This window comes from Haliotis rubra, unplaced genomic scaffold, assembly GCF_003918875.1.
Source record: "Haliotis rubra isolate DU_JTF1 unplaced genomic scaffold, ASM391887v1 Scf86, whole genome shotgun sequence".
NCBI lineage: Eukaryota > Metazoa > Mollusca > Gastropoda > Lepetellida > Haliotidae > Haliotis > Haliotis rubra.
Genome location: NW_025767590.1, coordinates 1,603,410 through 1,631,092, shown reverse-complemented (window position 1 = coordinate 1,631,092; position 27,683 = coordinate 1,603,410). Strand labels below are relative to the sequence as shown.

Sequence of the window (27,683 nt, the reverse complement as noted above, 5' to 3'; positions counted from 1 at the left end):
ACTTAACACACGCTTACACCTTTGCTTTGTGGAACAGCCCCAGTAATAAATTATACCCCCACAATCGTATGTCACTGTTACAGTCTGGTTGAGGTACTGGGGACCTCCACTGCCATGAGTCCACACACGGATCATGTACAGATTAGTCTGCACGGGAGGTGCTGTAGATAGGTTAGGCAGGATGACACTGAGATTCCATCTTCACAACTCTTAGATCAACAAGTTGGTGTAACATACTCTCTGGCTCCCTTCATGCTCAGTGAATATTTACTGCATATTCAAGCCAGGATCTGCTACATGCAGGTGTTTTTCTCCTTAACGCTTGCAAAAAATGACATTTCTGTGTGCAAAATGCTCAAGCAGCGAGTTGCTATTTCTGTTGCAAGTGCGAGATGTGCTCTCTACTACGCACTTCTATGTGCATGACATCCATGTTGAAATGCTTCACAACCACATGTTTAAAGTAATCATATTTGGTTATGAAGATAATAATGTCCATAATGATAAGTGTCAGGCACACAGTATGTAAGAATCGTACTAATAGTTTCCTCACAACTGATTGCAGCATGTCTGTCATACGCAGTGTCGTGTTACGGTTATGTTCTTCAGAGGTGTCAATAAAAATCAGCACACTTGAGCATGCTTTGATTACTGTGGAGTTCCCCAAGATCTCCCCCTTCTACACGTGTGTATGAATACAGGAGACAGACTGGTGGTCTGAAGGGAGATCGCCTGGCTCTGGAAGATGGGGCAAGCTGGGTTAATCGTATGATAATGACAGGAGTGATAAATGATCCTGCCATTATTTTAAGAGCTTTCGAGTATCTCCTCTCTCTGTGTGCCACTTACCTGGTGACTTTCAAGGAGCCGCACCATTTCGCTCACCTGCCCTGGGGACAGTTTCCTCATTAACAAGGTGAGTTGTCGGGTTAGCAGCTTCAACAAGGATTCTTGTGTTTTATTAATGGTAACATCGGGACTTGTGTCTTGTCTGACTGGGATCTGGTGCTGTACAGCAAATATTAATCACAGAAAACAGTGGAAAGAACATTTGTTCTAAGGATTTCAGATTTTTGAAGACTGAGGAGCAGCACATCAATTGTGTGGATTCATATCTTAATCATAAAAAGATTTGGCCATTATGAGAAGTTAACTGTAAAGCTTTAATATAAACTCTGAAAAAAATTATCATTTGTTCACAAAACTGTACGTGGGCTGTTTGATAAAAAGCCATCTGTTTGTTCAAAAGCATCTACTTTATAACACTGATGTTAATGAAAATTCAGAAAAAGGTCTGATTTAAAAACCACTGAAATAAAAAATGTATTTGTTCGTTTACTCAACAATTTTTAGTTTGAAAGAGCAGTTACTCTGATAATGGTTTCGAATTCATTGTGAATATCTGTGAAGTTTCTTTCTATTGTACATACCTTATCACTTGAGTATTTGTACTATAATCGTAAAATCTCTCACTTGGAGGAGACAAATGTTTTTTATATGATAGTACGACTCCAGTGTGACAGTATTGAGTGGCGGCATTCCTCCGTAGCTACATACGCAGTCATATCTCAACGAAGACCTGTGTTGTTGCAAAGCCTTACAACAGCTCTTAGTGCTTTAACTTTTTCTGTCAAGAGCTCAGAGACTAAATGCCCTGGTATGTACACATTGTCGTAATAAGCCCAGGTAATAAGCTGAGGTTTGCTCTGTGGTATTTTGCAGTGGGGATTTGTTGGATGCCGATATGAGACAAGGATGAGATGGGTGGATGGTTTGTGCTTGTTCTTGCACCTGCTGGTGTAAAGGGATCCCCAGGTGGGTTCACCCAAACGATTAATTCTTGAATTAAGATCCTATGCATCCCGTGTAGTGGCATTGTTGGGGTGAATGAGGGAGAAGATACCTGCCTCTTTATGCTGTAGGGGATTAGATGGAGGGGAAACAAGTGTATTTCAGTATGCCGTGTAATTGAATCATTTATTTCATCACACTATGTTTATTCAAGTAGGTCTTTGCGGTTACATGGTTACAAGTGGCCCAGCAGTGTAAGATGTTGGTAAAGTTGCGTCCCTTTGGTGAGACAGGAATGAGTGAGTGAGTGAGTTGTTTCACTCTGCACTCAGCAATATTCCAGCTATATAGTGGCGGTCTGTGAAATATCGAGTCTGGACTAGACAATCCAGTGATCAACAGCATGAGCATCAATCTACGCAATTGGGAACCGATGACATGTCTCAACCAAGTCAGCAACCTGACCACCCGATCCCGTTAGTCGCCTCTTACGACAAGCATTGGTTACTGAAGATCAATATTCTAACCCAGACTTTCATGGGTCGGTGAGACAGAATAAAAGGTTACAATTTTCAGATTATGCTTGTTATGAATGTCAGCAGCATGACAGAAGGTAGTTTCTACAATTGTTTATGTATGAAACCTTGTGGTTAAAGCGTTTGCTTGTCATGCTGAAGACCCTGGTTTGATTCCCCACATGGGTACAATGTGTGAAGCCCATTTCTGGTGTCCCCTGCCGTGATGTTACTGGAATATTGCTAAAAGTGGCGTAAAACCATACTCTCTCACTCACTCATTGAGTAGAGCTTGTGCTCAGGACAATTGTTATTTCCAGGAAAGAGGAAGTAATTCAAACCAACTTTCTTTATTCATGTTGTTTTGTATGAAGTGTCCAATTCACAGAGAAATCATACAGAGACCAATGTCTCAGTTACACACAGTTTCGACGTTTGGGACCACAGAGCAGAAACCTTCACATTACATGTTCTTCCTTTCAATGGCACAGCATGAGAAACTTCGTGCACCCAAGAATTAAATGGTGTGACACGACATCAACACCTCTCTCATAGGTGGTCTTGACTGTGATGTATACTGGCTGTGATCACAGGGCACAGGTTACCATGTGTCAACCAGTGTTTGCATATACTACTACTGGGACAACTGGCTCTCATTACTAAACTCCCTCAATGAACCTTAGCCTACCCAACAGCTTAGCTGAAACAGAATTTATTTGTTTAATGATATTGATATGGAGTATACAACATGTTTCAGTTACACACTCACCAAATCCATTTTCATTCATGACCTGCCCCATTGCAATATCCGAGCACGGTCCTCAGGTAAATAGTTTAATACTGACATGTGTCAACAATGGTGAAAGAGAAGCTATAGAGTTATTTGAATATTGCATGTCTAGTTGAGTTTCTCCATGCTGGGTACATGTTCATTTCTTGGCGTTCGGCATTAATGGGTACAACAAGGACTGGTTGGCTCGGAGTCAGTATAATGTGTCTGAGTGGGGTATTCATGCTTCACTGCGGCATGGTATCTCAGTGGGCTAGCACTATAAAACCAGCTTCAGTCTGGGCAAGTACAAGCAGCCGCACATACACATACACACGCATGCATGTCGTCATATGAGCGAAATATTCTCAAGCACGACGATAAACCCAATTTCACCTCACCACATGTTCATTTCTAGTGTCTGGTTCTGAATATTGACACCGGGTTCCTGCAGACATGTCTGTAGGGAAATAATATCTTATTGAGGGTTGCTATCCTCACCTGGTACATGTACCTAAGTCATACGTCACTGATTCATTTAGTCTCCTTTACCTACGTGGGCGTGGTTGGGTAGCTCAGAGGTACCTATGTTTATGCAGCACATGTAAGTGGAATGCGGCATGCAGATGCGAAATGCATTTTGTGTGAATACATATATAGGTTAGCAATAAGTATTTTTATCATCCAAAACTGTGTTCCACTGGAGACATTGCTTGTATGAGATCAAACGATATCTCCTAGGTCATACATGTCAAACATGTTTGATCTCTTAGGAGATATCGTTTCGACAGTAGATTTTGTACAGTTCCCTGATGTCATCAGTTACATGAGATCACAATGCTATGACATCATAAACTTGATGACGTCACTGCAAGTCTAATGGCAGAACCGTGTTCAGAGATGTACATTTTGCACTGAAAACTAATGAAAATGGATTTTTGATGATAAATAGAATCTCATCCTCATGTCTTCTAATACCAAATATATTAACACTCAATATAATCGATATCAGTAGACACTTGGGTGAGATTCTCTATTTCTTTGTATTCTTCCACAAATTCTGTACTGAGAATTTGACTCCAAAGTGGTCCAGGTTTTACAACTAAGGTTTTCACTATGGCATGTAATTATTTTAGTCGGAAAATCAGAATATCACAGCTGGTGGGTCAGTGGAAAACCAGGGTTCAAACATGGCTCCAACAATAACCTGGTCAAAGGGTCACTGTTACATGGAGGGAAGTTTCTGCAATATTCTGCATGTTTGATCATAAAGCAGTTTGTGCTTGCTGTTTTATTTGGAGAATCATAACTATGTGGTATATATATCTATAATGGTGTAAATTGTAATCCAGTTGCATAGGCCAATGCTCATTATGTTGATCACTGGATTGTCTGGATTTATTTACAGACCACCGCCATATAGATGGATTATTGCTGAGTGCGGCATACAACAAAAATATAACAGTGACAAAATTCTATAACCTAGGTCCTTTGTGAATGTGGATAATTGCTCATCCACATCTGGATGTATGCTTATAATCAATAATAATCATGCAATCATATTAGTCCTCATAACAGTCTGTTATTATGGAATCCTGGTGAAAAGCATTCCTTTTTAACTAAAGGTTCAATTAGACTTGCACAAATCTCTAAGGTAATAATTAATAGTTTAAATATAATATAAAATGAAATATAAATAACAGACTAATGAGTGAGTGAGTGAGTTTATTATTACGCCTCTTTTAGCAAATATTCAAGCAATATCACAGCGTGGGACACCAGAAATGGGCTTCACACATTGTACCATGTGGGGAATCGAAACCTGGGTTTTCAGCATGATGAGCGAACACTTTAACCACTAGGCTACTCCACCTGGAATATGAGCTAAGAAATGATCTAACTCAAGTCTAGAATAATTTAGCCTATACAAATTGTCTCAGCACTTAAAATTATGTATAAAACATTGGTCTGATCTCTATTTTGATGTATTTTGTAGATATATATGTTTTGATTGGATACTTCACATATGAAAGCAACTGTCCACCAAGAACTGATTCATTTTGATAATACAGTTTAAAAAGATTTTGATCAATGAGAATTATCTTTTAACAATGGTTATCATTAAATTACATCTTGAATCGTTAACTTTTTGTGCTAGCGTGGTGTATGAGTGATTATCTAAATAATGATCAACCTATCCTAATTGAGTCTCCATGTTCTCTTAACATATGTTTATATAATGAACCTAGAAATCATTTTAGACACTTGAATGGACATTATTATAAATGTTACCTTTTGTAGACAAGAAATTCTTTAAAAATTGTATCGTTTTTATTTGCAGAACTTCTTTTAAACGTGTACATTACGAGATCCATGATATCGAATGCAATCATAGCCCCAAATGTCTGGCCCAAATGATGAGTAATATTTTCACAGGTACGTCTGGTGTTTGTCTGATCGTTGATAAAGGACTCTTTTTATAAAAAGGGATGATTATACCAGAAAGATGGGCATTCAACATCAAGAAAAAACACAATTTTTCTCGAATCAGAAATATTTTCAGTGTCGAACAAAGACCATCCAATAGAACTTTTGAAATGTCAAAGGAAATGAGTTTCAAGATTCTAATGCATTTTGGGTAAAAGTGTGTTCTTCAGCAACTGATACGATAATTGCTCATTCCTTTTTGAAATTGAGATGTAGAGGACACCCAAAGTGACATGCAAAAAGTTTATCTCAATATACAAAAACTGGAGCATAAATAACCACAGCACATGAGCAATATGTGTGCAATGCTTCTAAAGGCCAAATGAAGAGGCCACTTCAGACTGCTTAGTTGCAGGAATTATTCTTGGCAGCGGTTAATTTGCTGAAGCTAAACTTAATCAGACTAATTATTTTTGCATCTGAGAGGTTTAAAAAAATTCACTTTCTTGTAAGGGGTTAAATTAACATTGTTATGTTCTTACCGTTAATCCCCCTCTGGTACTGGTGGCGTGGACGGCCATGTTGCTGACATTCACTGTGCAGAGTTGCATCCCTTGGCCACCACACAAGCCTATTAAGTCACTCACTCACTCACTCAGGCACGCACTCACTCACTAACTCACAGCCCTTGCAGTAAGCAATATTCCACCTGTGTGATGACAGCCATTAAATATTTGAATCTAGACCAGACAAACCAGTGATTTATGTTATGAGTATAGATCCATCCTGTTATCCTCTTTTCATGTAATAATAACCAAGTCACTGAGCCTGACTGTCGGATCCGTGGAGATGAACCAGTAACTGATGTCATGAGTATTGATCCACCCTGTTAGCTCCATTGGCACAATAGTATGCAAACCACTGAGCCTGACTGTCGGATCCATGGAGATGAACCAGTAACTGATGTCATGAGTATAGATCTACCCTGTTAGCTCCTTTGGCACAATAGTATGCAAACCATTGAGCTGAATGTTGGATCCATGGAGCCAAATAAGACCAGATGAATGCCAATACCCGCGGAAGGTCCAGGTTAGAATGTACCTTCAGTAACCCTGCTTGTCTGAGGCAACTAACGGGAGTACTCAGGCCACTGCCTGCACAATGCCATCAGTTATGCAAATCATGCCCATGCTGTTGATCACTGGATTGTCTGGTCCAGACTCGGACAGACCGCCATATAACTGGAATATTGCTTGAGTGAAAAACTAAACTCCCTCACTCACTCCTTTTGTCCAATATTACCCAAGTTACTGAGCCGGTCTGATGCATGGAGAGCACTGTAAGACCAGCATTGGTTGATGAGTACCTCTTCATACCGCTATCCCGTGGGATGTGCTTTAATCGGGCTGTGCACTGTGCAACACAACTGAAGTTTTGAATTTGCAGTCCCCACTAAAACTGGTCGATTCATGATACAATGCAACCATAATTTAGAACTGTGTTACAAGAAACAAATATTGTTTAAAAGCAAATTGTGATTGGTTTTGCAGGATATAGAATGTATTTTTATCTATTCTATTTTTTCATAAAGGAAGAAAAGAATGAATAAAGGTCTATGAGTAATAAATTAGACTAACACATAGTCTCTGAAGATATATAATTTTGATAGTAACAAATAAATCCATTTAAATTGAAAAGGAGCCCGAGTCAGATAGGAAATTCAACCTAAGGGAATCTAGACTTGCTTCATCTAGGGCTTTAGCATTGCAGGGAGGGCTAGGAAGTAGGGACAATAATGTGGTTCAGGTACTGCGAGACAGACTAGTATTAGACATGTGTTTTGAGATACATTAAGTTGTTGGAAGTATAATCTTCAAACTGGAGCACTAAGTGAATGAAAGCCATGATAAATGTTCCAGTGTTAGTACATACCACCTCCTGACATGTCAGACAGTTTGTGCAGCCATGGCCATATATAACGGCCTAATAAAACTGTCAGGAGCTTAACAAGGATGTAAGTGGTCATAATATTCCCATAAAACATTAGCCTAATTGAAATTTAACTCTTTATAGGATGAAATTGGATAGGCGTTGCCTTCAATTCTCACAAATTTAAATTTATTTTAGTGATTACAAAAATAATTATTGTGTCTAAAAAAATGTTTAAGTTTCAAAGCAGTGACCATTATCATGACAGAATGACAGACATCCTGGACCAGCTATAAAACATCCATACCACAGAGGTCACTGATGGGATGATGTTCCCTGACTCGTCATGGCATTTATAAATTTAACCTATTCTAAACTGGGAAAGAAAATCAGGAGCATAAAGGTTAAAGTTGTTTTCAAACATGAAGCATTATCTGAAACATGGCAGGCATTTGAATGAATGTGGCACAGTGGATAATGTGTTAGATGGAAATGGACTAGGTGTGGGTTTAAGTCCTCATGTTGATTATATATTACCCAGCCTTTCTTCCAGTATTGGGATGTTACAGTTTAGTGTGGTAGGAACTTATACAAGAACATAGGGAGGGGTTGGATTGTACAGGTAGAATCAATCCCCTTATCCCCTTGCTTGTAGGAGTTTACATAGGGAACATAGGGAGGGGTTGGATTTTACAGGTAGAATCAATCCCCTTATCCCCTTGCTTGTAGGAGTTTACACAGGAACATAGGGAAGGGTTGGATTTTACAGGTAGAACCAATCCCCTTATCCCCTTGCTTGTAGGAGTTTACAGGGGAACATAGGGAGGGGCTGGATTTTACAGGTAGAATCGATCACTTTAGCCCCTATACATGTAAAAGGTGACCCAAGGACTAAAAGGGGGATTAGATTTTATGACTTTACAGGTAGAATAGATCCACTGACATGGACTGAAGTTTTAACAGTATAACCAGGCTCATAGGCCCCCCATTTTGTTATGTACAAGTGGCCTTGATACAGCTGAAATGTTGCTGACTTAAGCAACTCACTCACTCACTCACTCACTCACTTACTCACTCACTCACTCACTCACTCACCGTGGTATGTTGACTCTGTGAAAGCCATCACTGAACCGTTTCCGTGAGGGTCAATCAGCCTTGTGGAAGCCATTGTGTTTCTTGTTCCACATAAAGGGATGTCACCATATGCCATCCCCACTTCCTCAAACACAGTTATCCTCATACCCACAAATAAATATTTCTTGGCTAGATTTGTCTCAAAAGTGAGATGGCAGACAGATCTTTTTCTTTACCCAGAGTTGATTACAAAAAAACAAGAACTTGAGCCTTAAATACAATGTAGTCAAGCATGTCATTTTCTAGGCAAAACAGTATGCTGAATAGGATTTGGGAAACTTTAAAAAGTATTCTTTTTTCCTATTAAAGTCTGTGACTGAAGCACAGAACTGAAAGTGATGCACAGATGCCTGAGGAACATTTCCTCTTGTTTAGCCTAAAGATACTTTTGAACTTCCCTGTGTTGAAGGGAGGCTTGTAGGCTAACATTGAATATGTTTCAAGGACTGTGAGAGACTAGCACACTCGCAGTCCAAGCAAGTTTGGTTCAAACTCCTAAAATATCTCTGCTAATGTCTTCTTGTTCTTCTTTTATGCATATTGATAGTTTTACAGAAATTACACATTCCATTTGTCAAGGTATTAATACCAAAATCTAGAAGCAGGCACAACAAAACAGGCTCAAGACCTCAAGGACCTTCAGAGGTGACCAGTGCCACTCTGAGCCACAGTTTCTGTCCAGGCCTATTTCTTTGAAATAAGATTATAGTATTTTAGCAGCTCCTCTCTGAAGGTTCAAGCCATGATCTAATCTAGCTGCCACACTGACAGACTCACTTGCTGTGGACAGCTTGACATTTCAAAGTTCTTAAACAGGAAATTAGAATTTGTCACTCCCCGATCCTGGTAGTCTTCAGATGGAGTTCCGTCAAGGAGATCCGCTTCAGCCCACACAGATCTGTATATCAAGTAGCAAATGGCCACTCCATAGATGACTGAGTCACATGTGATTATACATGAGAGACACCTCATGCACTGATTTGTTTTTAATCATATTTTTAAGTCATATTTCTTTGGTTGGAAAATTCATGGACAGGTGTGTGTGATTTTTAAAAGGCAGAACTCATGAATCCCCCCTGGCTCTTTCTGTGATGTATGTAAGATCATATCTCTCAGCTTCAGCAGCAAATGTTTTCAATTCAGATTTCCTGTTTGGTTGGTCACCTAGGACAATATTTTTTAAATGCTGGGGAAGACTGAAAACTACATCTGTAACTTTCCATGATGTTAGACTAACAACTAGTCTCTGATTTCGATCAATATCACAGACTTTGACATCAGTATTGTGAGGAATACTATTGAAAAGTCCAGAGGTCCAAGGTACCGGACAAGTGTATCTATCAACTGGACCAAACAATTTATTGACACTAAGTCTGACCAGCCTGCTTCATTTGCTGAAGTGTTTCAAAGATAATTCTGGATTTGGTCTGACCATTGAAATTGCACTGAAATGAGTGAGTGAGTATGATTTTATGATTCTTTTAGCAATATTCCAGCAACATTTGGCGGGGGACACGAGAAATGAGATTCACACATTGTATCCATGTGAAGAATAGAACCTCAGGCCATTGGCGTGGCAAGCGATTGCTTTAACCACTAGGCTACCCAGCTGCCCTGCACTGAAATGAAACGTCAGAAGTTTACACATCAGTAAACAGTGAAATATACAGATTTGATTTTTGGAGTTACTGAAATTTGCTATCAGGAATTGGGATATTGCGCTCATTTTCATGAGGTCTACATTCAAAACATCTTGGTACTTGTCTTTCCTTATTGTCAAATGTGAGAACAAACATGAACCATACAATACGTACTGGACATCTGTAAAGGAAATGTAATTCTTCCTCTGTTTTCCAAATACAGGACTTTGACAGTAGTAGCGAGCACTAAAATACTTAGAGATCAACAAGTAATATGTCAACTATATTTGAATTTGGTTTTGAAGGAAAGATTGAGCATAGTGATATAGATTTATTGTTCAACCTCAAGAAAGATGAGCAATAGTCTCAACAAACACTCTCTCTTTTGTCTTCATTTTGAATGAATTTACAGACATTCCAGCATAGATATTGCAGAAACAGTGTATTTTGAAGTTCATGAGATGTCAGTATATTATTGGTCAGTTATGTGATTGTTTTCACATGTTACACATTGTGTTTCATAGAATAAATGTGTAGAAAAGAATGAAAAACAGTTGTAGTGAGAATTTAACAGAGGAGTATATTTGTCACTTCCTCCTTCCATGTTATATTGCACAATACCTCCTCCCACATACATGTGGCAACATTGTTTAATGTCAGTGTAACCTTGTATTACAGCAAGACCTGACCAGCTGCCATTGTGTATTGAAGAATTAACCACTCCCAGGAACTGAGGAATTGATGGGAACCATCTGGTTGTAATCAGAAAAAAACACGAAGTAAAACAACAAAGGCCCCTCCATCGGGGGTCCCCTCCTCAGAACACAGGTGCTGTGTTGTCTGCAGTTGCACATGGTTTAGTGTGTTTGCCTGGTCGAAGATTTGGATACCTGAATGTGATGGAGAACAGGAAGCATGGCCCTGATCATCTAGTTTACAGGTAAGGTGCTTTTGTATAACATGTGGGACAAGTTAAGATCAGTTATGAAAGTATTAGGAATTGTATTGTTGTATTGTTATTGGAATATATAGAGTCCACTCACGATATGGCACAGTCAACAAGACATTCTATAGAAGTTGTCAGAATCATTGAGCAACAGAGTTTGGTTTAAGAGTATTCCGGTTATACCATAGGGTGTGGGATCCATCTCTGAGATGTTTACCACTCAGGTGAAACTACATAGTTATCACATAGACAAGCCTAGACACATGATCAAAGTGAACTGGGATTCAAACCCAGGAACACAGGTATCTGACCTGCCTAATGGTCACAATTCACTGTGGCATCCTTAGACACTGGCAATGTAACTCCAATGCACCCTTGTTATTTAGTTGAGAAGTAAGAAGGTTATACCACAGGAATACTGCAGAACTGAATAACAATGTATCAATATGTTATAGTGTATATCCTTGTATATCCTTCAGCATCTGAGTGTCGTTTAACAGCTGTAGTAGCAATGAAGACAGGGTGGACTTATTTATTTCAGTTTTATCCCGAATACTTTATCAATCATTATTCATATCTATACTGAATGATGTATCATTAAATGTAAGAGACTAAAAGAATTTTGTTTAGCAAGATGTATGAATAAATACCTCTATATATTCCAAGGGTTTCTAGCCAATGTCATAGAATCAGTTTTTAAACTGCATATAGTCTGCTGGGAACTGAATCCCTTAAACTATCATGTTTTGAATTCTCTGATTTATAATTTGCATTTTCATTCTACGACAGTGTTTTCCTCATTAAATGATTCCTGATGTTATGAGCTATGACTCATTGAGTAGGTTTCATTATGTGATAATCATTGGATTATGATATTGTATTTCAACATTATCACAGAATTTCCTTTTTAATATGTTGCTAAGATTTGAGAAAACAGCTGAAGATGTTGTTCTATTAAGAGCAGTCGTTAAAACATGCATTAATCATATCAAATAACAAATTACTTGTCAAATTAAGATCAAGGTCACATATCAAAGATGTTTCAAGTATTTGACTTATCCTTGCTGTCGTTTTGATTATAAGGCTGTGTAATAAGACGAAGTCACCCTGAGATATTATCAGGGAAGAGGATAATCATCTCCAAAGTACCATATACATTATTAACTGATAGTGTAGATTTCAGCAACCCAACACCCCTTTAAGGCTATAGGTATTATCATATGATAATGACCTACTCCCCTAACAACTTCTAAAACCTTGAATCATTCCATCAACAGAATTGAAGTTACTCTGAAATAAATCAAGGTGTGGCAATCTGACTTTACATTCACATCAACTGAAGACAATGGAAGAGAGTAGTGAGGCCCAAAATGGGTTCCAACATTTCTTCAGTATCATTAACTTTTAAAGGGCTACTAGTCCCAGGCAAATAGACAGTCCCAGCAAATTTCATAGAAGTAATTATTAGAATGTATCAGTCATTGATGAATACCCTAAATATGCAGGAAAGGGAACTCATTATCACACATGGCACATGGGAGGGTAAAGCAAGACACGTTCCACGAAGCAAGCTTAGTGCTAAGATGACCCAAAATACCATACAGTGTCACAGACACTGAACAATCATGATGCTGATATCATTTTGAGGAACAATCAAGTCCATAGTCCTCGACCCCAAACCAAAACTGGTTCATGTTGTAGTTCCGGTTCACATGACTGATTACAAATGCTTGCTGGATAATTCTGAGACTTGTGGACTATACAAGTACTGTATGTACTTCACTATGCATGTGATTTGATTTGTAATCAGCATGCTGGAATGCTTCTCATGACACAGTATCACTGTTAAAATCCAGAAACAGAAGAAACTGCCATGTTCAGAAACAAGGAACTGGTTAAATTCACTGCACAATGCAGAACTAACTAATCTGTCCTTGTCTGCCTGCTCTGGGTACAGGGTACCATTCTGGTTACCGATTTTAGCCATGGTACATTATAAGTTGTTCACCGATCACGAGGGGGACATGGGTTGATGTACCAGCGATGTTTGTGTATGTTCCCTGAGCCCTAGGGCTCAGGGGAACATAAAGAAACATCGAAGGTACATCAACCTATGGGCCCCGACGGACCAGTGAACAACGTATTTATCTTACCGAACACCTCAATGGTAATTTTGAACTGTTAGAAGCACGGGTATCGGATCATAGTATGGAGTACCAGACGACGAAACGACAAGAAAAACAAATTTAGAGTTATCTCCCTTCCATCGATTTGCATTCGCAAAACATCGGTAATTTCCATACATCATACGTGATTCAACGTTGTTCGAGATGAAGAATTACTACTATGAAGTACCAAATGATGTCGGCATTCCCAGCGGGGTACATAGGAAATGTTACTCGCTTGTAAGCGGGGTACATTGAAAATAATAGAAGAGCGCTCAGCCAATCAGAAAACGACATTTATGTGTGAGGCAAAATAATTCTGTATACTGAAAGTATGAGTATACCTGATTTACATGCATATCTGAAATACCTATGCCAACAATGAATTCAACGTTTTTATTTTTCAAGGTTTGTTAGCACCATTCCATGTTTCTGGGTATCACCAAAGTTGTAAACATCTGCTTCACTTTCTTCCCTGTTTCAGCTGACAAATGCTTTTCAAAGTGACATTAAACTTGCTCACTCACAAAATACACAACCCATACAGGACCTCTCCTGACATGGTTTCAGTAACCCAGGAGGCTGGTCAGTTGGTCAGCTAAGGTCTGACAATGTGGGGCACGGGACTCAGGTTCCATCCGTGATAGATTGTTTGTTCTACAATGGATATATTTGCATAGCCATTTTATCCAATCTTTTCATAAATCTTATATTAATATCCAAGTGTTACAATGTATACAGAGATGGCCGATCAACCAATGCTTTTCTACTGTCCAACCTGTGGCAGATCCAGAGGGGGTGTGCGCCAGCCCCACTTTTGCACTGAATGTTTATTAAATGGCCATTGAAAACGAGTGAAAACTGTGCCCCCCCTTTCTAAAAAAGCTGTATCCGCCCCTGTATACAGAAATAGCCCATCATCCAATGCTTTCTTTTCTGCCATCCAAACTGTGGTACAAAAAGTATGTCTTCAGACACTATAGTTTGGCATGAAATGCATGTGGACCCGTCTTTTTGTAAATATTTCTTCATCCAATGACCCAATCGATCGCAAACTGTGCAAGTGGATGTTTGTCAGACAACCTAATCACATTGTAAATCACCGATTTTATGCATTTGTATTAAAGAATCTGTCTATGTAACTGTCAACAAAATAAACAGCAGAACGCAGAATGCTTACAGAGGGAGGGAGCCAATGACCTGTAACAGCGGCAGTGGTGGGTCATAAAGGTCAATGCACGTGCAGTTCATGATAGTTACCTGTGCACTGCACAGTGATAGACCGTTTGGATCATTCACATTGACTACTTCTAGCTGTCATCATGAAAGCTTATTCAGATGATGCTAAACGTTTAATTAGAAATGTGTTGAATTTGTTTTAAAAAGAGAGCAAACGTAACAAACCGATTTATAAGGTGTCGGATTACATGAAACGTACAACTTTTGCTCTTGGCATGAAAAAGAACATCGTGCTAAAAATTGTGAAAAATAAACCAACAACCAATAAACAAAACCTTGTACAAAAAGGTAGGCATCCAAAGTTAGATTCTTTTGACATCAGGGTCATCAGAGATGTCATTTGCCGGCTATTTGCAAAATTTAAAGATTTTAACCTACAGAATAATTCTCACTAATGGGTTTTGTGGTTAATGTTAACAACTCAGAGAAACAAACTCCGTATGATGGTTAACAGTTGGCACCCACCTTACCCTATTCACGACCTGTGACACCTCTTCATACCTGTCACGTGCATAGCTGACCTACATTGACGAACATTGACCTTTATGACCCACCACTGCCGCTGTTACAGGTCATTGGCTCCCTCCCTCTGCAAGCATTCTGCGTTCTGCTGTTTATTTTGTTGACAGTTACATAGACAGATTCTTTAATACAAATGCATAAAATAGGTGATTTACAATGTGATTAGGTTGTCTGACAAAACATCCACTTGCACAGTTTGCGATCGATTGGGTCATTGGATGATCATGAAGAGATATTTACAAAAAACCTGGTCCACATGCATTTCATGCCAAACTATACTTCTGTCAAATAATACTTGTTACATGTACATGATCAATGAGTTTACAATTTATATTAACTTATATGTGATCCATATAATGATAATGTGTAATATCTGTGTGCATAATGTACATTGTAGATATAGTTACTTTTATGTAAACTGGTATCTTTGCTCCCAAATGAATCTAGTACCGTGGCCTGTAGGAGTGTTTTGTACCATAAAAGTCTTGGTTCTTGATTCCTCAAGAAAGTTCAAACCATTCTGTTGCAGATGCTTGATGGGCAGTTTGGGGGAAGCATGTTTGTTTACTTTTGTATGTTTTACACATGGTAATATTTTCAGGGAGTTTGAGAATCACCAGTGAGGGAACACACAGATCACTGGGTGGCTGGCTATCCCACAACCCCATTTCGATAATAACGACTGTTGGGTTGTGTTTGTTGTGGTGGAACAGGGTTGTAGTTTTTTTAAAGTTCACCTGCTCATTGAGACTAGTGTTACTGCTTGACATGACATGACAATCAAATGACTGCATGCTTGACATGACAGTAAGATGAGGGTGATCTTTCTGCCTGACATGACACACATCACCGTTAAAACAATTGTTGATAAGATGTGTGAAAGAATCACAGAATCCAATACATTTTCAACACCTCCGGTTCTGTGAACAGTAACGGTGCCATAGCAGGTGCTTGTTTTTACACATTAATTCCTGCAGCAGCCGTTACATCAATAGACCATTATTATTCCAATTGTGTCCAAGTGAAATGTAATTATACATCAAACAACAAAATATTGAATCATTGATTTTTATCCAAGAGCATTAACAAAGTTTAACTTCAGTTTCAGCTTAAGCCACGTGCCTCGCAGATTGATTGGATAATCAAGAAAGCATGTTATTGGCTGAGCGTTATTGACCATGTTGACTAATCACAAGCTTTGTATATTATGACTGACATAACAATGAACCAATCAATATGGGTCTTTGTTTTCAAATGTCCTCCCAACAAGCAGATCAAATTGCACAGAACAATTACCTGCATGTCAGTGCTGAAAATGGTTCTGCATTATCCTGCTGTTTCCAAAGTATCCCAGGTAGCCATGTTTTTATAATCAACTATCTGAATGTCAGTCTGGAGTTACCTCTCTTGTTGGAGAATCTCTCTGCATCTTCTCTGGGAGGTGTGAGTATTGTTGCCATTTCAGTTTTAACACTTTAGACTTTAGACTTTGAGTCAGTTTTCAAGCATTTATGATTTATTTGGTACTGGATTCATTTCCCTGACAGAAGTACTTTCGGAATACACAGCTGTTGTTTTCAAATATTTATAGTAAAACTTCAGTAGCAGGGTCTCCACAAATTAATCTTGTGTAACGTAACTTTCAGTTGAGTTTTTTTATATATTATTCTGAAAAATCCACAGGAATATTGTATGGGTTACAGATTGATATATTTCATTGTTTCACTGCATAAGATACTTACATTAATATATCTAATTTAGATCTAGTACAGTCATGTGTAAGTTATGAGTATATTGTTTGTTTTACTTCATTACATACATTGGCGGTAGGGTAGCCTAAAGGTTGAAGGATTCACTTGTCAAACTGAAAGCCTGGTTTGAAGCCCATTTCTGGTGTCCCTTAACGTGATATAGCTGGAATATTGCTAAAAGTGTCATAAAACCATACTCACTCACTCACTCGCTCTTGAATACAATCTACCAAGTCCCTCAGCATCATGACTCACTCACTCTTGACAAACAATCTACCAAATCCCTCAGCATCATTGCTCAACCATTTGGTCGCATCTTACTGGGACCTGCATTCTTTTATGTAATCTTGTAGTCCTGTAATTCCCTCGGGGAGTCAAATGACATCCTATAGGTGCATGATTCTGGAAACAGTAAATCCCTGTGCTGTTAGTTTTTATGGAAATACTGCTTCAAGTGACTGCAAGAAATGATAATCCACTGACTGATAATATGAACACCATTGAGATAAAATGGTGCACAATCAAGTAAGATAAACTACCTGATATAGTGTGTATGATGATCAGTTTCACACAGTGTAACATTCCCTCTGGAAGTATATATTTCTAGTGTAAATTATCATGGCAAACCTTCGCAGAAAAAAAAAGTTCATTAAGAACAATTCCCTTTTAGAAAATTAGTACCAACAAAGTGCTTGACTACAGGATCAGGTACTGTTTGACACATACATTAGTGGATGGGGATGAGTTCCAACACAGGAACCCAAGAGGCAGATGCAAAATAGGAATATTTAGCCCAGGTTAGAGTTTTTTGTATCAATGAAACACAAAGTCACTGGGTCTGAGCACCCAACAGATATATTTGCCCGTTTTTAACCAATGGGTGCCTCTTCGAACCCAGTATCCCAACAGGGTGTTTAGCTGCAACGTAGCGCCAGTTGAAGCGTCATCAAATATGTAAAATGATAGGCTCTAAAAATGTGAACTAATCAGGCATGGGCCAAAATGTTTACCACCATTTTGAAATTCATGAGCTGTGATAGATAATAGCCTGATGAATCACAGAATCAAACCCACAACCAGTGCATCCTGGCACTCAAGGGACACAACTCTGCACAGTGAGAACTGGCCACTTATGTCGCTGACTGAGCTGTAAGACCAGCATAGACTAGTGCTTAGTCTCTGAATATGTAATTTTGATTGTAACAAATAAACCCATTCAAATTGAAAAGGAGCCCAAGGCAGACCAGAGATCCTGAACCTGGGGAAAGCTAGACTTGCTTCATTTAGGGCTTTAGCACTGCAGGGAAGACTAGGCTGTAGGGAAAATAATGTGGCTCAGGGACTGTGAGACAGACCAAGAACAGCAGTGTGCTCTGTATGACTATGTTTAGTCTGTCTGTCCCTGAACCACATTATTTTCCCTACTGCCAAGCCCTGTCTGCAGTGCTAAAGCTCTAAGTAAAGCAAGTCTAGATTTCCTCAGGTTCTGAATCTCTGGTCTCCCTACGGCTCCTTTTCAATATAAATGGGCTTGTTTGTTACTATCAAAATTATATATATTCAGAGACTAAGCCTTAGTCTAGACTATGTTTTGTATGATGAGTTAGCCCAGGTAGTTATTTGTGAACACAAGAAGAAAACTGTAGTAAACAGCTGCTGAAGCATGTCAGTCTGTCTCGACTCTCCACGCTGCTTCAGATGCTAATCATGCTAATTTCAGCCAAACATTCTCTGGGTTTCTCTCAGGACTTTTGCTAGAAGTTTTTCCAACCCGTTAATTAGATTTCCATGAAATGTGCATGCATGCGCTGTTTAGTAGAAATTCTGGATTATACATGTGCCAGTTTTAGAACATCACAACCTTTTCAAATTACAGCCATGTTCTAAATGAAGGTCTGATTTAGTTTTCAGGATTGAACGAATGTTGTTTTATAAGACAAATATTTTACCTATTTGGGGTCTATCTGTAACTGATGACATTTAAATGACATGAACCAAAGGTTGATAGCATGACAACCTGTCCAAGCTGTCAGGTATCATGTAAAAAACGCTCAGTCATGACATACGTTGTCATGGTGAGGGGCTCAGCGTAGATCAGATCCTTGGGTTAGCCTGGTCTTCAGCAACTCGTGACCAACATTCCTGGAGGTCCAACTCACTGACTTGTTTAATGCATATCACTTCCCCCATTGCGTATCAATGCTCATTATGTCAATCACTGGATTGTCAGGTCCGATTTGAATATTTACAGACTGTCATCATGGAGCTGTAATATTCCGAGTGCTGTGTTAAATAACAAATAAGCATCATATAACAATGATTGTGTTGAGCCTACTTGGGTATATACTGAGTGAGTGAGTGAGTGAGCAATATTCCAGCAATGTCAAGGTGGAGGGCACCAGAAATTGGCTTCACACATTGTATCCATGAGGAGAATCGAACCAGGGTCATCTTTTACCACTGGATTATCTCACTGATCTTATGGAAATAGATACATCCTGCTCCAGCTCGAGCTTCAAGTGTCACTCAGTCAGGATCAGACTTATTTCTTATTTTATATATTTTCATTGTCTTTTTGCCAAGAATAGAAGTTGTGAAAACAAAAGTTACAAAAAGATTTAGGTTCCAAATAAGCAATGTTTAAATACAGAGCTAATCTTACAAACTTGTGGGCTGACTCATGTTTCAAAAAGAAATAAGCTTGGCATGTCAAAGAGTTGATGTGTTGGGAGCTAAATTAGAAAATAGACCTCGAAAAATACTTCCAACTCACTTTCCATTATAGGGACATTAACCTGGATTGTTGTAAAAAGTAAAGTAAATGTTTGGTTTGGTTATACCACATGGTCAGTTTTAATGGGATTCTCTAAAAAATGCCGCAACTTGGATGATTGCTGTTTGGATTCAGTAATGCAATAATCTCGAATACTTTTTTTAACTAAAAATAAATGAAAGTGCATTATCAGTATTACTTGTGAAAAACATCAGTGTCTTTTTTATGATTAGATTGAAACTTGGCTTTTTAGTTTAGTAATTTGCGATATCTCTAATTAATGATCTGAGTATAATCTAAGCTGGGCGGGCCTGTAAACACATGCATATCTGTATTACCTAGGTTTTATGAACTGTAATTCCAATGATGATAGATAACTGCTTGACGGTAAGTCAAAACATCATATTTATACTATAAACACAAATAATGTTCTAAATTAAAGGACAAGATACGGATGACATGCATATGTTTTCAAAAAGGTGAAACTATGTTTGTATGAAATCAGAAATGGCTTGTTTTCAATGCGAGACATACTTGAAATGTCATTTCTTAAGGTACTTGGATTGAAATTGAAATGTCAGAAAAGGTTGGTGAAGTACAGATTAGCTGTGTTTTAAAGCTACAGTCTGTATTTCTTTTTTAACCTAAAGGGACAGTCAGAAAACAATGTTTTAAATGTCAACATTTGAATTGCTTTTTAGCTGTCTGTGTATTTTTAGTTGACGAAGGTGATTAGAAAACTGTAAATGTCAACAAGAATACTGTACTGTATATTTCATAATTAACATTTTTTCACGTTGTTTTGAAATGAAAAGTCCACACACACAAAAATGATTGGAAACATTGCCATAAACATCATAACTTTAATTGCTTTCTAGTTGTTTGTTTCCCTGTGTTGTGTTTGATGTAACTTTAAATCAGGACCATTAAATAACAAGTGGAAACCAGTGTAGAGAACTTCACCATTTATTTGTTTGTCAAAGACAATAATTAGGAAACAAGGTAAATTGTGGCAATGAAATATGGAAATAGCAGCCAGAAAACTGTAATTTTGGTGAGGTTAAGTGTAGTTCCTGTGCCCATTAATTTCCTATAATTGTGTGAATCGGAACTGTCCAAAACATTACAGAGGTCACAGGCATATTGTTCCTTTCAACAAATCGTGAATATTTGTAACAATGCTTCCTGTTTTGTTGACCTCCACGCTATTTTGGTCTGTGTAACATTCATCTCACTGTGTTGCTGTTCGGACACTGTCTCAAAACTTGAAAATATGTTTGTTTTATGATATGTTTTTGGAAAATACTTAACTGTAATTATTTCTTTTTTAGAAAGATTGTTTTGGTAGATTAAATCTCTTTAAGTATATATTTTTGTAAATCTCTTTATTTATATGTTTGTATCCATGATATTAGTTCGATGGGGAAAACAAATGACTATTTTTGAGATTGTCCCCATATACTGAGCAAAATACTCTCTAAGTGACATGCTTTGACAAATAAGATTTCATTGGTCACAAAGCTTGGGGGCAAGTGCCCCTGTTGTGATGCATCTTTGTCCTATAGGTGATTTCCCCTCACCCTCAACCTTGCCCTCCCCTCCCACCTCAAGGATCTCCCTTGACCCCAGCCACCCTGCCTGCTGTCCCCTTTAGGGTGGGGTATTGTTAAACCCCTCTGTCCACAGCACTTGCCACAACACAAGCCAAGCTTCTTTCCACAAACACTTGGTAACAATGGTTGGCAATCACCATAAAGACCCCGGTGATCCTCCAGTTTTAGGCGCCATTGTGCCCTCTGAAGATGTATAATTTAATTGGTCATGATGAGGCCCCTTGAAGAATAATTCATGGCGGAAATGTCCCATGTTTTGTTTTGTTTATATTGCATGGTCTATATCTCATTTTATATCCAATGTTTTATATCCCATGTTATATCCTATGTTCTATATACCATGTTATTTCATATGTTTTATGAACCATTTTATATCCTATGTTCTATATGCCATTTTATGTTCTATGTTCTATATGCCATTTTATACCATGTCCTGTGCCCTATGTAGTATATCCCATATGTCTACGTGGTTTATAGCATATCTCAGATATCCTAAGTATGATATCTTATCTTCTATATCCTGTGTTTTATGTCAAACATACTGTGTCCTTTATTGTACGTCTTCCATGTGCAAAGTTCTATAACATGTTTATCTGTCCTATGTTATATATCCCATATTCTGCAGATATTCTTCAATGTCTCCTATCTACTTATTGTTCTAGTTATATACCATATGTTATAAATCCTTTATGATAAATGTTCTCCTCTGCACCTTATCTTCTGTCCTAGGTCCTGTGACTTATTGGCCATGTCATGTTATACATCATCAGTCATATATTCCATGTTATTTCCTTTGTTGTAAAGCAGATGTTCTAAGTTCTATGTTCTTCACTGTGTTAATTGACACATTGTATGACTTATATTTTATGTGATATGTTAAATGTCCATGTTGTATAAGCTATGTTCTATCTCCTGCTATATATATCTGTAACAAAGCCTCCGTTATGACCTATATTATCCATCCCATGGCCCTGTGGGTATATACAACACCCCTCACTTATACACGGAGCCAGGATTCACACATTTGTCCTTAACCCTTGACCTTCTGTCCATCAAGCTCTGTCCCCATCCATCCCAAGTTGTGTTGTCCACTAAACAAGCAGGCCATGAAGGGTTGCCATCATTTATACATCTCGAGAGGATATTCTCACTCATTGTCAAACCAACATTCTTTGAATTTCTGGTTTAAAAGGAAGAATGTATCTTAAACAGTCTCAATAAATTGTGAATAATTTTTCTCTGTTTAGATTAAGTACGATACTGCATGCTATGCTTGCTGACTAACGCCTAGTTCATACAATGTGTGACAACTATCCTCCAGTAACTGCACCCAAAAATGGACAGAGTTTTCGTCATCTTAAATTTGTCTTCTACAAAAGCACATCTATATTTTATGGTGATATTTACAATAACCAAAAGTCACCAAGGTGATTGCCTTTCCTTCAACAGACTAGGTATGTATTGATCTGTCAAACGTGTTCATGAAACTATAAAATTTAAGAAAACAGACAATTATTAATGCTTCAATGCTCATTAATGCATTGAATTTAATTAACAAAATCATATATCATGTCATAAAGCGTATCTACTTTGAATTTTACTCCTTGTCATAATGAGAAATTTTATTGCTGAAGTTGAAAAAAATGTCCTCCCATGCATGAAAACTGGGGTCATTTATGTCCCTTAAATGTGATAGACTGACAGTCCAGATAGAGTATATATCAACACTAGTCGAGGTTAAATCTCAGAATCACAAAGAGAGCATCGTAGTGCCCCCTGCTATTGTCGACACACACTTTGAATCTTCCGCCTCATTTAGGTGTAACTGTACGATAGTCTCGACAGTTTACACCTGGCTGAGCCTTAGCTATGCTGAAGTAGGCTTGTCTAAGCAGCGAGACTACGACGACGCTGTACTACAATCCTCTTACTGCTCCTCCCAACGCTACCGCAAGCATTATTCAGGGTGTGGAGGGTAGGTCAGGCTCTGGCAGTCCCTGTGTTAAGGGGCAGCAATTGTCTCTGTGATTGGTCGATTTAATCCAGTTTGTCGTACAATTTGTGTGCACATGTTCACTCAGGAGGATTAGGCAGAAACCTGGAATATTCACACGGATGTTAACTGCTTGGTTGGGTGAGTTTTAAAGGATGAGCTGAGATATATATTTGTAGTGAATATCTTTTCTATGAATGTATTCAAGTATTAATATTTTACATGTTGTCTCAAGCTTTTAAGTATGGGTTGGGTGTTTAATACTGTTTTCATGTTTGATGTCATATGTATCTTTTCTCTTTCTGTTGATTGTACAAACTTATCTAATTAATAAGTAGGGCTGGTGTAGGCCATTAAGTATTAAAGTCATAATTTTTTATGTCTAAAGTGGTTAAACTTTTAATGATATAGTCACTGAAAATTGAAGAAACAAAGTATGTATTAATCAGTTGCACCAAATATAAATTAAGAGAAGGTTTTAGATATACTTTTATATTTTTATGTCTAAATTGTATTATCAGATTTTTTTTTTTTACATATATTTTCTCAAACTTTTGTGTAGGTACACACATCATCATTCACATTGGGATATTCCAATAATGTCATAAATCTGACATTGTTTGTTAATTTTTTGTCTAAATCATTAAGTAAATACTTTTTATGATCAATATACATGTGTTTACAAGTAGACTGCCTTTCTCCTGTTCAGGTTATTCAGAGACAAGTATCAAGATAGTGAAACTCAAATGTTTATCAAATCAATACAACCCATTAAATTCAACGTTATGGAACTGCTTGATTAATTCAAATTAATAAACACAATTGAATACACAATGCCATTTAGAAAGTGGTCAAATTAACATATGTTATATTTGGGATTACACTTTCTTAGTAAAGTACAGATTCTAGTACCTTTAGGGTTGAATCCCATATGGGATTCAAACCCACACCCTCAGAGTCAGTCACCTAATGGCCAGCACATAAACCTAACATAAGCACTAGAACATGTACTTTCCTGACAAAGTCTAATCCCAAACATAACATACAATAAACACATTTGAAAATTAGCATACCTGGTAACAAATTTCAATAGTTGTCAGACAGGTAGACACAGGTAGAATATTCAGTTAATAAGTCAGATATTTCCTTTGAATCCTATTGCAACAAGAGAAGGCCAAGCAGGGAAAGACATTAAATGCACAAACTGATGCTGGTATGATGGAAGTTAACACCAGCAAGCCTATTTTTTCTACGTGATATTGTACATTTCCTGCAAGAACAAACATCGTGTGATTCTTGTCATTGTTTCATGTTACACAATGTATCTACCCTGCCATTGGGTGGTGTACCACCACACCATGTTGTTGACCAATTGTGGGAATCTGTGTAATGGGGGCGGATCTGATTGGCAGACCAGTAACTGATGATTATCATATTAAGAAAAAAGGTGTTGAGCTGATGGTATCTGTGTTCTGCAGTTGTTGGAATTGTGTGGTACAGTTTGACAATAGTCTCTTTTTTATCATGATCTGTAACGTTTTGTAATTAGTTTAGAAAATATCTGAATTTCCTTCAACTCATTTTGACTAATCTGAGGCAGAATACACAATCTCATGGTGCCACCACAACCCACCCGATCCTGTGCTGCCAACACAACCCACCCGATCCTGTGCTGCCAACACAACCCACCCGATCCTGTGCAGCCAACACAACCCACCCGATCCTGTGCAGCCACCACAACCCACCCGATCCTGTGCAGCCACCACAAACCATCACCCCAAATATATTGCAACCCAACACAAATCTTCACTCCTAATGCATTGAACCCAACACAAACCATACTCCTAATGCATTGCAACCCAACACAGCCCATCACTCCTAATGCATTGCAACCCAACACAGCCCATCACTCCTAATGCATTGCAACCCAACACAGCCCATCACTCCTAATGCATTGCAACCCAACACAGCCCATCACTCCTAATGCATTGCAACCCAACACAGCCCATCACTCCTAATGCATTGCAACCCAACACAGCCCATCACTCCTAATGCATTGCAACATGACCTGAACAACACAACACTGTCCATCACACCCAACCCAACTGCCTGGCCCTCCCTAAAGCCCTAAATGAAGCAAGTCTAGATTCCCTCAGGTTCGGTTTCCCATCTGACTGGGACTCCTTTTTCAATTTAAATGGATCCATTTGTTACTATCAAAATTATTGATATATTCAGACACTTACCAATAGTCTATTACAACCCCAACAAGCACAACCCAACAGGCACAACCAGCACAACCCAACAAGCACAACCAGCACAACCCAACACACCTCATCCATTGTAATCAAACAAGGAAGTTGTTCTATATATAATTTAAAGTAAGAAAATTAAAGCATGGAACATCAGCCACACAGATAATGTCATCCTATTGTTCTGCTGTAACAGTGTGTGACATCTTGGACAATGTATGACATCATGTCATATTGTCATCAACGATGGAGCAATGTATATTGACTCAATTGACCAATCAGCATTGAGAATCACTAACATGCACATATCAGAGTTATAACACTTCATCCTTTGGTGTCAAGCCATCCTTCTACTCCTATGTACTTCATGTCTGACACCATGACAGGAGAACCTCCTGCAGCCCCTTCCTGTGTCCAGACAAGCCTCTCAGCCTGTCAGCAGTGAGGAGCCCCTATCTCCACTTAAAGATATTGCACATAGGTGATGGGTGTGATATCAGATTGTCTGATGACCATTGGTCAGTGTCCACATCACATATAGGACTTATTACTGCCAGGTGTGTGATATATTGAATACTGACCCTCTTCCAGGTTTGAGTATTGCTTCATCATTGTAAGTCTGTTATGTGAGATTTCAGGAATCTGACACTGTGTTGTGTATTCCGATACAACAACAATAGAGATGATAACACTCTATGTTTGATGTATTTGGCTTTTCATCACAGAAATTTAGTCTGTGTCCCAGACCCTAGAGAATAAATGGTAACTGCATCCTCTAAAGTCCAGAAAGATTTTATCAAGTCTATGTTGCAACAATATTTAGCTTTGTTCTGGGGTTCATTTAAATTTCTTCATACTTTAACTATATTTCTGGGACTAGATGTTAATCTAACATAATTATTTTCTGGTTTGAAAAACTGGAAAGCATGTTACTTTTTTTACAAGGATTTTGAAGATTAACAACACGTTTTCAGTTGTACCTTGAGAAATTAAACAGTCGTTGCTCTATCGACCACTAGTTTGTCTGCTCCTGGCTTTATCACTGGAGACAGATATGTCAAAACCGTTTCCTCATCCTTATGTTCAAGATCGAACTTTGGCATCTTGCAGATCATACTTTTTGCCCAGACCTTTCCAAGGTTAGAGAGATGTCTAAAAAAAAATACTAATATTTTTTAATATGGCGGTTTACTCTTACTTTTGATTCTGATTGTGTAGAGTTATGGTTCTTTGTCATGTTAGGATCCAGTAAGTTAAAAAGAAGGTATCAAGTCAATGTGTATACTTGATCTGTTACCACCATAACTCTGATGCCACAATTTCCCAAAGTGGTACTTGTCTCCAGACAGAATCTCACCTGGTATAACGGCCATCTTCAACTGACATTCTGTGATATAAATGACAAAGTGTTGAAAACGGTGTTAAACCTAACTGACTCTCTCGAGCTATCCTGTTGACAGCCACTTGTTGATGTACAGGTACATTGGCGGCAGTAGGTTAGGGGGTGAGCTCGTTAGTAGACACACCTGTCCCATCTGTTCAGGTATCTTCAACACAGTCGACACTTTGTTATCTGCCACCCATTTCTTGAACTTTGTAAGATGTTAGTAGGAAGGAGTGAGTGAGTTGTGTTTGATTATTTTGCAGCAATTCGCGACGAGTGTGACTGAAATACTACTGTACATGGTTGTAACACTGTGCCATGACATCTTAATGCCATGTGTTGTTTATTTGTTGTTGAACACTGCATTCAGCAATATTCCAGTGTCCTACATGATCAAGTCTGTACCTAACCATCCTGTGATGGATATTGCGATCAATGATCCATGCAATCCACCAGGTCACTATGCTGGACCTTGAGATCCATTTGGTTACCTCTTATGACCAACATAGTTCCTGGAACCTATTCCCCATGGAATAATGCCATGTAATAACCAGGGTATGAAACTCCCAAAAGTTTCAGCCAGCCCACAGGGCTGGTTAGATTTAAAACTTGCCAGCCCTCACCAAAATTTAACTGCCCACAAAAAAATTAATATGCATTCCTAAATTTTAACCCGACCGTCAGGCAGGTGAATTTGAGAATCTGGCAGTCCGTGTTGAAAATAACCTATCCCGGGCAGTCGGGCAGGCAGGTATTTCGAATGCTGTAATAACCCGTTACGCATGGAATACACAAGATATTCTTTGTTTTGTAAAGGAAGTACAAAGATTTGACAGACTA

General features: G+C 38.4%; 1 protein-coding gene across 2 annotated transcripts in view; it reads left to right on the top strand.

Annotated features, from left to right (window-relative positions):
* The first annotated feature begins 665 nt into the window (after nt 1–665).
* Nucleotides 666–27,683, top strand: part of LOC124262932 (rho GTPase-activating protein 7-like) — a 234,708-nt gene continuing 207,690 nt past the window's right edge. Inside the window, exons 1-2 of one of the 2 annotated variants that reach the window (XM_046697533.1) lie at nt 666–916; nt 10,884–11,145. The gene's annotated coding sequence lies outside the window, so the exon portion shown is untranslated. Of the gene's footprint in view, nt 917–10,883; nt 11,146–23,102; nt 23,349–27,683 lie in introns of those variants that run through there. The other variant, XM_046697534.1, reaches the window with a different exon arrangement.